At 40.6% G+C, this 12,723-nt stretch overlaps 1 protein-coding gene across 4 annotated transcripts in view; it reads left to right on the top strand.

The window, feature by feature from the left end:
* Positions 1-12,723, top strand: part of rgl1 (ral guanine nucleotide dissociation stimulator-like 1) — a 185,729-nt gene that overhangs the window by 114,897 nt on the left and 58,109 nt on the right. The window lies entirely within an intron of this gene.

Below are 12,723 nucleotides of genomic sequence, written 5' to 3'. Positions count from 1 at the left end.
CCTGTTTGTGTAAATAGAGGTGTTTATTGTTGACAAGATGAGCAGGAGGTTGTTTGCTCAGAGTAGAGTTTGGGGTTTGTTTTGAGGATCTTGACCTGCTTTTGAAGGTTCTGGAATTCTGCGAGGGATTTTTCCCACTGAAGCAGTTTGTTCATCTGGCAACATCCATTTGCAGTCGGGAAGATATCCTACTGGGATTCCGCTCCAGCTGTTTACAGAAATCATTGTGTACCGGCTTGATTGGGTTCCGTTTTTAACTTTGCATGGCACAGTAAGCAGATTTTAAACTCAAACTGCACACAAACAGAACCAAATGTTTTTGGAATTTTATAGGTGGGCAGTGTACATGGAAGTTATAAGGAGTGGGTAAAATATTATGAATGAAGCATTGGGCTTTGTTGCTTTTGCTTTGAATTGTATTTATTGCTTCAAACACTAATGCTGAGTGGCTTCCCTGTTACCGATTTGTATGAACGTCAGTATTTGCTGCAGCTCTATTACTGTGTCCTCAGCAAGAATAGTGTCGAGGCTTTGGGTTGAATCTTGGACTGCAAAGGTGCATTGTGCAGGTCATCTTAATCTTGTCCATGTACCTGTAGTTTATCCTTTAACCCCATTCCCACTGAGCTACTGATTACCCAGATCCTTCACTCAGCCACGACTGAGCTGAAGTAGCAGGTGATTCTGCCACATCAGTCCCTCGGTTCCTTTACTATTTTTAAAAAAAAAGGATATGTCTTTTAAGCTCCCTTGCGGTCACTGGTACTTGATGTCCATCTACGTTGTCTCACCTGTTTGAATTTCAACAATCTGATTTCTGTGCCTCTTGTAGAAGTAGCACCAACGGGAAACTGTGTGACTATCATTCTATGCTGTAATGTGTTATCCCTGACAGGGCCATGATATCTCCTGCTGCCTTTGTACTTGATCTTCCCCCAACCTCCCCCATTGTTCTTGAAATTAGTGAAACTGTCCAACTTCCTAATCTAGACTGTTCCGAGTGCTTGCTTCATGCCAACGTTTCCCTGAACGATTTCTGTTGAACCTGAATCCTCGAGTTTTTTTAGTTTGGATCTTTGGTTTAAGTCCTATTTCTTCAACGACATTTGAAACTCAAAGCACTGCCCTGGCTTTAAGCATGGACTGAATTCAGCACCTATGTTGACCCATAGTTGCAGACTGCCTACTTCTAGCAGTATGACCGTGCCCCACCACCCAATATCCTGCTTTCTTGTTTTAGTTCGGCCCCTCAAATTCTGCCTGATCTCCCAGCTTTTTCCCCATGCAGTATCTGAGCTTCTTGACCTCTGCTTGTATGTTCCGTTGTCAAGTTCTACCTGACCATCCCTGTGTGTAAACTTGTCCGATCTAACAATGTCTCTGATCTCCTTTTTACTGAACTTAAGTCCTCGTAGTTCTTCCGTGAGATGCAGCCTCCTGCTTCTTCTCCCCGCAGCCGTGCCATCAGTTGCTTATATCTCACTCCTTGGACTCAAACCTTTGTATCTTTCCTTCCGTCACTTATTTTCCGGTTTTCATTAAAGTTGTGTATCCTCTGCTTGGCAATTGCACTCTGCCATATTTGCCTTGATGTCTATTTTGCTGTTTCCTTGTCCAGACTCGTTGCAAGAAAGGGAGGGGTTTAGAGAATAAGTGGTTCTAAAGATGCTGCAGTTGTGCACAGAGCTGGTGGTAGCTGGAATCTTGCTGCGTATTTTTAATAAAAACTACTGTTTAAATAAATGTTCAAAAGTTATCATTAATCCATGACAGGAAGTGAATTCAAACGGGAGTAGGACAATACGTTGATCTGTAATTCTGTCTCTGCTGATCTAACTGGTCTTCCTGTGTTAGGAAGTGTGCAGACTGTTAAATTCTCAGAAGTATTGTCATTCATCCTGCTTTTTAAAAATTACTCCCATCCCTGTTCTTGAACTTCTTTTAAACCAAGGCGATGTCTGTTCTCAGGATGTAAAAGCCCATGGAACTATTTTAAGGATCAGGATAATTTTTCTGACTTTGCCAACATTGCTAAATCACGTGATTTGTTTATTATCAAATGACTGTTTATGGGAGACTTCCACATGCAAGTTGGTTACAGAGTTTACCATATTACTATAGATGCTACACTTAAAATGCATCTTGTCTGCGGATGCCTTTAAAGGTAGTGAAGTTACTTGACATATCAGTAAAGTAGGTGTCAAATCCTTTAGATTATTTTCCTAACCATTTTCATTCTTCAAAACCTGTTTGAGCCTCCATTGTAAGGATTAATGATGTCCTTCCTTCCCCTTGCCCTCCCAAAATAGAATACTTTTAGTAACAATGCACTGGAGAAGAGCATGCTCTAATAAATTTAATGTATGAATATTTCAAAGAATATATCTTCAATACCAGTCATCTCCTTCAAAATGCACATGGTTTGCAGCTTTACTGATTAGGTTTACCTTTGACGCTGGCAATTATTAGGAGATGGCAAAATGTGTATTATCCTGTTAGTAGACTGCAGTCAGTCATTCTGATTGTTTTAGATGTTATTCAATGTTTCACTTCTGTTCTTGTCCTTCACTTCATTTTCCTGACGATGCAAGTCATAACAGTGGCTTTCAAGTTCACAGATGCCTTCTTATTTCCCTAATCTTGAAAAGTAGGTTTGGTTTATTTGTATGTCGCATTCCTGATGATTCATAACCAGGAAAATTTTAATTCTGAAGCTTAGCCTTTTGTCTTAAATCTGCTAAAGTCTTACTCTATAAAGTTCTAATCCTTCAGCACAGCAATCAAGATGTTCAGTTTATAAGGAATTTGCCTGAATTCTCATAATTCTGTGCATTTGTCATTAATAGGATAACACCTTGTGCCAACTGTAGAGAAAGCAGATTGTATAATGGTTATGTTGTTCAAAAGCGAAGCCTTTTGAAAGGATAATAAAAGACTATGCTGAATGCTGGGATCAAAAGGTAGTTATGCCAAGCAGTTAAAATGTCCATTGGGCTGACTGCCTGATTCTCTGCAGATTTGAAATATATAAGTTACTTATAAACCATGTCCAGGATATGATTAATTCATGAAAGGTCAACATTGATTTGGTCAGATTTAAATTATTAACTCTACCAATTTCAGATGTATGATGTGTTGTAGGGTCAAAGTTCAAAGTAAATGTATTGTCAATGTACATGTATGTCACCATATACTGATATTCATCTTCTTGTGGATATACTCAGTAAATCCAATGGCCATAATACAATCAGTGAAAGATCCACCTAATAGGGTGGACAACTCGTGCAAAAGACAACAAACAGTGCAAATACAAAGAAAAAAAGGAAATAATAATAATAAATAAGTAAACAATAAATGTCGAGAACCTGAGATGAAGAGACCTTGATAGTGAGTCCATAGTTGTGGGAATAGTTCAGTTTTGAGGCAAGTTAAGTTATCTCCACTGGTTCAAGAACCTGATGGTTGACGGGTAATAAACTGTTCCTCAACCTGGTTGTGAGTCCTGAGGCTCCTGTATCACCACCTGGATGACAGCCACGAGAAGAGACCATGATCTGAGTGGTGGTGGCCCCTGATAATCGATGCTGCTTTCCTAAGACAACGCTCTGTGTAGATGTGCTCAATGGTTGAGAGGGCTTTTACCCACAATGAACTAGGCCATTGTGACACTGAGTCACAACTCAGCCAGATTTTCAATCTCCCTCCTATATGCCGATTTGTCACCACCTTTGATTTGGCCAATTACAGTGGTGTCATCAGCAAACTTAAATATGGCATTGGAGCTGTGTTTAACCTCACAGATGTAAGTATAAAGTGAATAGAGCAGGTGTTTAAGCACACAGCCTTGTGCAGATGGAGGTTGTAGAGGAGATGATGTTGCCAATCTGAACTGACTGGGGTCTGCAAGTGATGAACTCAAGGATTAAATCGCAAAAGGAAGTATTGAGACCGAGGTATTGAAGCTTACTGAGTAGTTTTGAGGAGATGGTAGTATTGAATGCTGAGCTGTAGTAGATAAAGAGCATTCTGATGTTTGCATCTTTGCTGTCCAGATGTTCCAGGGCTGAATCATCAGCCAATGAAATAATATCTGCTGTAGACTTGTTGTGTCGGTAGAAAAATTGGATGGGGTCCAAGTCACTTCTCTGGCAGGAGTTGATGTTTCATCACCAGCCCCTCAAGGTACTTCATACAGTGCACGTAAGTGCAAACGGATGATAGTCATTGAGGCAGGTTACCACATTCTTTTTTTGGCAGGTGTGTACCTCAGACTGCTGAAGCGCGAGGTTCAAGTGATTGGTGAATACTCCAACCAGTTGATCAGCACAGTTCTTCAGTACTTGGCCAGGTACCCCCATTTGGGCCAGATAATTTCCAGGGATTCACCTTCCTGAAAGATGCTATCTCTTCAGCCTCCGAGACAGGAGTCACTGCGTCATCAGGGGCTGTGGGAGTTCATGATGGTTCCTCCATGTTTTGATGGTCAAAGCAAGCATAAGAGGCATTGAGCTCATGTGGGAGTGAAGCCTTGTTGTCACTTATGTTGCTTGGTTTCACTTTGCAGGAGGTAATAGCGTTCAAGTCCTGCCACAACTGTGGAGCATCCTTCAGTGATTCAAATTCGGTCCATAATTGCCACTTCGCACGTGGAGTGACTTTCCAGAGATTGTATCTGAACCTCTTGTATCTTACTTGGGCACCAGACTTGAATACTACTGATCTGATGCTCCGCAGATAGTGGATCTCATGGTTCATCCCAGGCTTCTAGTTGGGAAAGATTGAATGATTTTGTGGGGATATACTTGTCTACAACTGTTTTTATAAAGTCTGTGGCAACCATGGTGTATTCAATCAGATCCTCTGAATTCTTGAATACAGCCCTGTCCACCAACTCAAAGCAATCCCATAGTCACCCCTGAGCCTCCTGCAACCACCTCTTTGTTGTCTTTATCTCTGGAGCCTTGTTCTTTAGCCTCTGGCTGTAAACAGATAGGAGAAGGACAACCAAGGGATCAGATTTCCTGAAATGCAGTCTGGACATGGAACAGTAGACATTGCTTATTGTAGTATAGCAGTAGTTTAATGTTTTGGGACACTTGGTGCTGCAGGTTGTATGCTGATGATACAGTAATTGGTCAGAGATTTCTTCAAACAAGCTTGATTGATATGCATCGGGGTGCACTGCTTCTTGTTTGGTGATAGCAGCTTTTAATGGCTTAGTTGCCTAATTAACATTGGCTTTCAGTTGCATGTAAACTGTGTTCAGGATCACAGAAGAGAGCTCTCTTGGTAAGTAAAATGGTTGGCACTTAATCATTAGATATTCCAAGTCAGGCGAACAAGAGTACAACAAAACTGCCATGTCTGAACGACATAAAGAACTTATTATGAAACACTGACCCCCAATTTTTGCCTTCTCGAAATCAGCCTTTTGGTCCATCCTGTGTATTGAGAAGCCTTCGGGTCTTACAGATGCATCTGGTGTGTCTGGAGTGAGTAGTGCCTTTGTGAAACACAGAACACAGCAATTCCTTATTTCCTTCCAATACAGTAATCTTGCCCTTAAGTCCTCAGTCTTGTTCTTCAGCGACTGCATTTGCTACCAAGTTTCATTCCTCTGCACCTGAGCCTGGCTTGGTCCTACCCTCTTCCCTCTCCTTCGGCCATGACGATGCACCTTCGTCCACTCAAAGGTGTCGTATCTGCATGCTTGAGAGTTAAGTCCGCCGAGCCCTTCAGAAGATGATGAAATTGCCAGTTCATTGAGGCTGTTCAAAAGTATGTTGCTTAAAGGGAAATGATCAGCTACAAGTTGCAGTGAGAGTAATTCAAAGGAGCTACACTTAGAAGTTTTGTAAGCAGCATACAACACTTCGCCATGGTTCACTGGTGACATCTTGTCATGGATGTGTACTGATAATTAATTGTTTGTGCAAGATATTAACCAAGTTCCACTCCTGCTAACCAAGATTGGTGCAGCACACTCAGCTGCATAAAACTGTACCTTAAAGCAATGATACTCAAGGTTAAGTGAATCCTTGGTCAGTTCTAAACTGGGCTGTCTTTGGTCAGCATGTAAACTGTAGGGATTGTTTTTCTTCAAGCTGGTGAAATCAAAGTAGTTTGTTGGTAATTTTTTTCTTATAGCACCGTAAATGAGAGCAGACTGATTTGGTGTTACAGTAAGTTGTTGCATTGGATTTGCCTAGATTTCCCTGATCTAAACTATTAGTACATTTGATGGAGGTAGAATCATATGCAGCTGCTTCAAATAAAATTTTAAAGTGGGGGCGGGGTTACCAACAAAGCTATAATGAAAATGTTAAGCAAAACTCCTTGGAGTGCTGTTATATACAGATTTTGAGTGCCTAATCATATAACGAGCTGTTCAGAAATTGTCCTTCTGGATACAATTGGCTGAAATGGGGAAAAATGCAGATGTTGGAAATATGAAACAAAAACAGTGATGGAAACATCCCTCAGATCACGCAGTCATCTGTGGAAATACAGTGGATTCTGGTTGATTGGCACATATCAGGACCAGTACATTTTGGCTGCCCCCAATTAAACAGCTGCTCAATTAGCAGAAGTTCCATGAAAATAGTAAAAATAGTAAAAAGGTACAAAAAAAAGACTGTTACAAAATGTGTTTTTTAATGAAATATAGAACAAATTATGAGCAATAGTACTATAGTACTATGAAACTATTAGTTTGTAATAGTTATCAATGGAGGAATTCATCCAGAGTATGCAATTGAACAAAATCAGCACAGACACCTAGTGCAGATAATGGATGGTCTTCATACAATACCATTGATGATTACATCTACCGAATCTTCATTTTCATTGTAACGTTCAAAATGATTGTTGGTGCCTTCAAATTCTTCATAGTGCCTAACTTGTTGATGTAGTGAAATTGTTTCATTTTCACTCCTGTCTGTTTCTGACATCTCCAATCCTAAATGCTTGAAACGGCAGTGAGCAAAACGGTTTGGAACTGTCTTACTGTTTATTTCTCGCCAATTACCTGTGACTAAGATCTCCACTTTTTGAACATAAACACACACAAATGCTACTATTTAAAAACTGTTCCTCTAAACATGGTGTAGCGTCTGATGACCACACAACTGCGCGCGAATGGCTAATTAGAACCTGTTCAGCAAGTCTCCTGCCCCAATAAAGAGAATCCCGGCAATTTTCTTATTCTTTGAGTTTGTCTCAAATAAGAGCTGCTGTGATGATGTAATTAACAGGAATCCACTGTGTTTAATGTTTTAGGTTTTGGACCCTTTGTCACAAATAGTCCTGAAGTGTTAATTGTTTCTCTTTCCACATATGTTGTCTTGCCTGGCTAAAAATTGTGTACTGAAGTCCAGACAAAGTTTCTCAAGAGTTAATTTAATTGTTTCTAAGCTATTGGGAATTTTTGTCTCCTCAATCATTTTGTGATTTAACATGCTTTAAGACATTTTTGAAAATAAAACATCTTTTGAGATCAGAATATGCTTGTGAAGTTCATTAAGATTTAAGTGGTGATGTTTTTTTTCCTCTACAGCTTGAAAAGGGAGTCTGTTTTCTAAAATGAGTGGGAAATGTTGCCCAGAATCACAAGCCAGGCTTGTGATCCAAGTACCCAAAGGTACTTCTGTGCATATAAATGTTTGAAACATATAACTGACTCAGCGTGGTAATTTCTACAACAAAGTAACTGGATTTCTGTTGCATTTATACATGGATATTAATGAGTCTGCCAAAAGATTGCATCTGGTAGATCATCTTAATAATGGAACCATGTGGGTTCACTGCCCCTATTGACTTTAAGCAAAATTGAATAGGACTCAATTGTTAACAAAGTGTGAAGGATAAAGGAAAAATAAAATTAAATAAAATATCATTGATTTGGATGTCCCGTAAATCTTGCAGCACTATGTCCTTACTGTGCCCAGTGCTTGTGCATGGGGCAGATGTGTGGTTAGTCTTGGCACGTTGTCAGAGTGGGATAGAAATATTTTGAACAGATTTTTTCAAAGGCCAAGCAGTCACATTAAAAGTGCTTTAATACATTCAAAGTTACAGTTAATGTAGGAAATGTAGAAAAATTCTAATATTGGATTTATAGAATACAATGACAAATCCAACTTGGAAAGGCGTGAACAACAGGAATTCTGCAGATGCTGGAAATTCAAGCAACACACACCAAAGTTGCACACTCAGGTTGGAGGAACAACACCTTATATTCCGTCTGGGTAGCCTCCAACCTGATGGCATGAACATCGACATCTCTAACTTCCGCTAAGGCCCCACCTCCCCCTCGTACCCCATCTGTTACTTATTTTTATGCACACATTCTTTCTCTCACTCTCCTTTTTCTCCCTCTGTCCCTTTGAATATACCTCTTGCCCATCCTCTGGGTCCCCCCCCCCCCCCCCCGTCTTTCTTCCCGGACCTCCTGTCCCATGATCCTCTCGTATCACCTGTCCAGCTCTTGGCTCCATCCCTTCCCCTCCTGTCTTCTCCTATCATTTTGGATCTCCCCCTCCCCCTCCAACTTTCAAATCCCTTACTCACTCTTCCTTCAGTTAGTCCTGACGAAAGGTCTCGGCCTGAAACGTCGACTGCACCTCTTCCTACAGATGCTGCCTGGCCTGCTGCGTTCACCAGCAACTTTGATGTGTGTTGGAAAGGCGTGAGTTTCTTCACCACCATGTATCTAATCAGAATATCCGATTTTCTTTTGAGTTTCAGGTTTAAGAGGTCTTGTTTGTTGCATTTTCCCACCTGTAACCCGTAGCCACTGTGTAGGGAATTTCGACATCAGTTTTGGTTCAAAAAAATTCTTTGCTTGATTTTTTTTTAATACCAATGAACTCTACAAGTCAGTATTTTAATTCAGTCACAGAGTCATAGAACACTACAGCACAAAAATAGGCCCTTTGGCCCGTCTAGTATGTCCCAAAATGTAATAATCCAGATTTAACTGATTAGTCGGTTTAAGTAAAGAAACTCTTAGGAGGCAGTGATCATAATATGATTGAATTCATTCTGTAGTCTGAGAGGGAGAAGCATAAGTCACATGTATCAGTGATCACAATGGAATAAAGGGAATTACAGAGGCATGAGAGAGGAGCTTGCCCACGTGGATTGGAGGAGGATACTAGCGAGTTGAGGGCAGAACTGAGATGGCTGAAGTTTCTGGGATGAGTTCACAAGGTGCAGGATAGATATGTCCGACAGGAAAAGTTGTTCTCCAGTGGCAGGACTAGGCATACCGTGGCTGACTAGGGAAGTTAAGGACTGCATAAAAGCCAAGGAAAGGACACATAAAGTAGCATAAGTGAATAGGAAGTTTGATGACTGGGAAGCTTTTAAAATCCAACAAAAGGCAACTAAAATGCAATAAGAAGGGAAAAGATGAAAGACGAGGGCAGACTAGCCAATAATACAAAGCAGGATACAAAAAATATTTTCAGTTATATAAAGAACAAAATCAATAATTTCAGATATGTGGCTGACACTGTGTTAATTGCAAGTATGGAGGAAGAACTACAAAATTTATTTAATATGGTTGAAGAAATTGTAAAAATGGGTCTATCTATCAATTGCAAAAAGACAGAATGTATGGTGATATCCAAAATGAAGGAGAATCCTATCTGCAGGCTGAGAATAAACGGGGAAGACGTAAAACAAGTACGGAACTTTTGCTGCTTAGGAAGCTGGGTGACATCAGGTGGCAGGTACGACATGGACATCAAAAGAAGAATAGGGATGGCAAAAGACACCTTTACGAGAATGAAGAGTATACTGACCAATACTGAACTAGGCATGACAACCCGCCTCAGAGTACTGAAATATTACTTTTATCCAGTTATGTCATATGGCTCAGAATGTTGGACAATATCCAGAAACATGAGGAAACGAATTGAAGCAGCAGAGATGTGGTTTTTGAGGAGGATGCAGAGAATATCATGGATGAAATGGATATCTAACGAGGATGTCATGAACAGAGCAAACACAAAAAGAGAAATAATGTATCAGATCATGAAAAGGCAACGTAACTTCATTGGACATGTGATTAGGAAAGAGGAGTTAGAGTGCATGGTAATTATGGGAAAGATTGAAGGGAAGAAAGCGAGGAAGACAAAGACAAATGATGATGGAGACAGCAGCCAGAAAACTGGAAATGAATACCAATGAATTGATCCACTTGACCCAAAACAGGAGTGTGTGGACCATGGCAGTCAAAGCTTAAACTGGACACGGCACCTGATGATGATGATGATGATGAAAGAATAAAAAGGAGATGAGAGCTGATATTGGACAACTGGAAATGATGCTGGTGAGGTAGTACTGGGTGACAAAGAAATGGCAGATGAACTTAATGTGTATTTTGCATCAGCCTTCGCTGTGGAAGACACTAGCAGTGTGCCCGAAGTCCGTGAGTATCAGGGAGTAGGAGTGAGTGCCATTGCTATTAGAAAGGAAAAAGTACTAGGGAAACTGAAAAGTCTAAAAGTGGATAAGTCACCTGGACCAGATAGACTACGTCCCAGAGTCCTGAAAGAGGTTGCTGGAAAGATAACGGATGAATTGGTACTGATCTGTCAAGAATCACTTGATTCTGGCATGGTCCCAAAGGACTGAAAAATTACAAATTCTCTTCACTGTTTAAGAAAGAAGGAAGGCAAAAGAGAGGAAATTATAGGCTAATTAGCCTTATCTCAGTGGTTGGGAAATGTTGGAATTCATTACGAAGGACAAGGTTTCGGGGTACTTGGAAACTAATGAAAAAATACATCAAAGTCAGCATTATTTCCGGAAAGGGAAACCATGCCTTACAAATCCATTAGAGTTCCTCGAGGAAGTAACAATCAGGATGGACAAAGAAGAGGTATGAGATGTCATTTACTTAGATTTTCTGAACGCATTTGATAGGGTACCACACATGAGGCTGCTTAACAGGATGAAATCCTATTGCATTACAGGAAAGATACTGACAAGGACAGAGGAATGGCTGACACACAGGAGGCAGTGAGTGGGAATTTTTCTGGTTGGCTGCCAGTGACTAGTGGTGTTCCTCAGGGTCAGTATTGGGACCACTACTTTTCACATTGTTAATGATTTATATCCTGGAATTGATGGTTTTGTGGCAAAGTTTGCAGATGATACAAATGTAGACGGAGGAGTAGGAAGTGCTGAGGAAGCAATGTGATAGCAGTAAGAATTAGTCAAATTGGAAAAATGGGCAAAAAAGTGGTAGAAGGAATACAGTGTTGGGAAATGTATAATAATGCATTTTGGTAAAAGAAACAATAGTGCAGACTATTCTTTAAATGGAGAGAAAATTCAAATGTCAGAGGTGCAAAGGGACTTGGGAGTCCTTGTACAAGACTCCCAGAAGGTTAATTTACAGGTTGAGTCTGTGGTAAAGAAGGCAAATATAATGTTGGCATTTATTTCAAGGGGAATAGAATATAAAAGCAAGGAGATAATGCTGAACATTTATAAGACACTAGTCAGGCTGCACATGGAGTATTGTCAACAGTTTTGGGCCCCTTATCTCAAAAAGGATGTGTTGTCCTTGGAGAGAGCCTAGAGGAGGTTCACGAGGATGATTCTGTGAATGAAGGGGTTAACATATGAGGAGTGCTTGGCAGCTTTGGGCCTGTACTCACTGGAATTTAGAAGAATGTGTGGAGATCTTATTGAAACTTACCAAATGTTGAAAGGACTAGATAAGGTGGATGTGGAGAGGATGTTTCCTCTGGTGGGGTATCCAGACTAGAGGACCCAGCCTCAAAATTGAGGGGTGACCTTTTAGAACAGAAGTAAGGAGGAATTATTTTAGTCAAAGAGTGGTGAATCTGTGGAATGCACTTCACAGACTGCAGTGGAGGCCAAGGCTGTGGGTAAATTCAGAGTAGAAGTTGATAGTTTACTGATTGGTTGGGGCATCAAGGGGTATGGTGAGGGGGCAGGTTTATAGAGTCTGCTGTGCCATTTCATCATGGCTGGTTGAATGGGATCCAGAATCAGCCATGATGAAATGGCAGAGCAGACTCTATGGGCTGAATAGCCGAATTCTGCTCCTTTGTCTTATTATGCTTACCGGTCCCATTGACCTGCATCTGGATCATACCCCTCCCATCCGTGTACTTATCCAAATTTCTTTTAAATGTTGAATTTAAACCGACGTCCACCATTTCCACACACAGCTCATTCCACATTCTCACCACCTTCTGAGGAAGCAATTCCCCCTCATGTTTCCCTTAAACATTTCACCGTTCACCCTTAACCTATGACCTCTAGTTCTAGTCTCACCCAACCTCAGTGGTAGCAAGTTTGCATTTATCCTATAAATTCCCCTCATAATTTTGTATACTGTACCTATATCACTTCTCCCCTCTTTCTCTTCACTCCCCTCACTCTAATTTAGAGAAACATAATAGACAATGAGTTCAAGTTGGTTTATTATGATGGGCATACACATCTTGGGTAAATATGCTATGAAAAGCAGCTTTTTTGCAAGAGCATACATAATTTAACTGTTTTAAATTACAAACTTAAATTAGTACATTATTCATAACGTGCACAGCAAAACAAACCGTAATGTCCTTGGTTCAAGTTGAGGGAAACATAGCCTGAGATAGAATTGTGGTTTTGCAGGTTAGTTCAAGAACCTGATGGCAGTGGTGAAGAAGATGGGCAGCACATAGCGTGGTGGTT

This window comes from Mobula birostris, chromosome 12, assembly GCF_030028105.1.
Source record: "Mobula birostris isolate sMobBir1 chromosome 12, sMobBir1.hap1, whole genome shotgun sequence".
Classification (NCBI taxonomy): domain Eukaryota; kingdom Metazoa; phylum Chordata; class Chondrichthyes; order Myliobatiformes; family Myliobatidae; genus Mobula; species Mobula birostris.
This window is presented reverse-complemented; position numbering and strand designations above follow the sequence as displayed.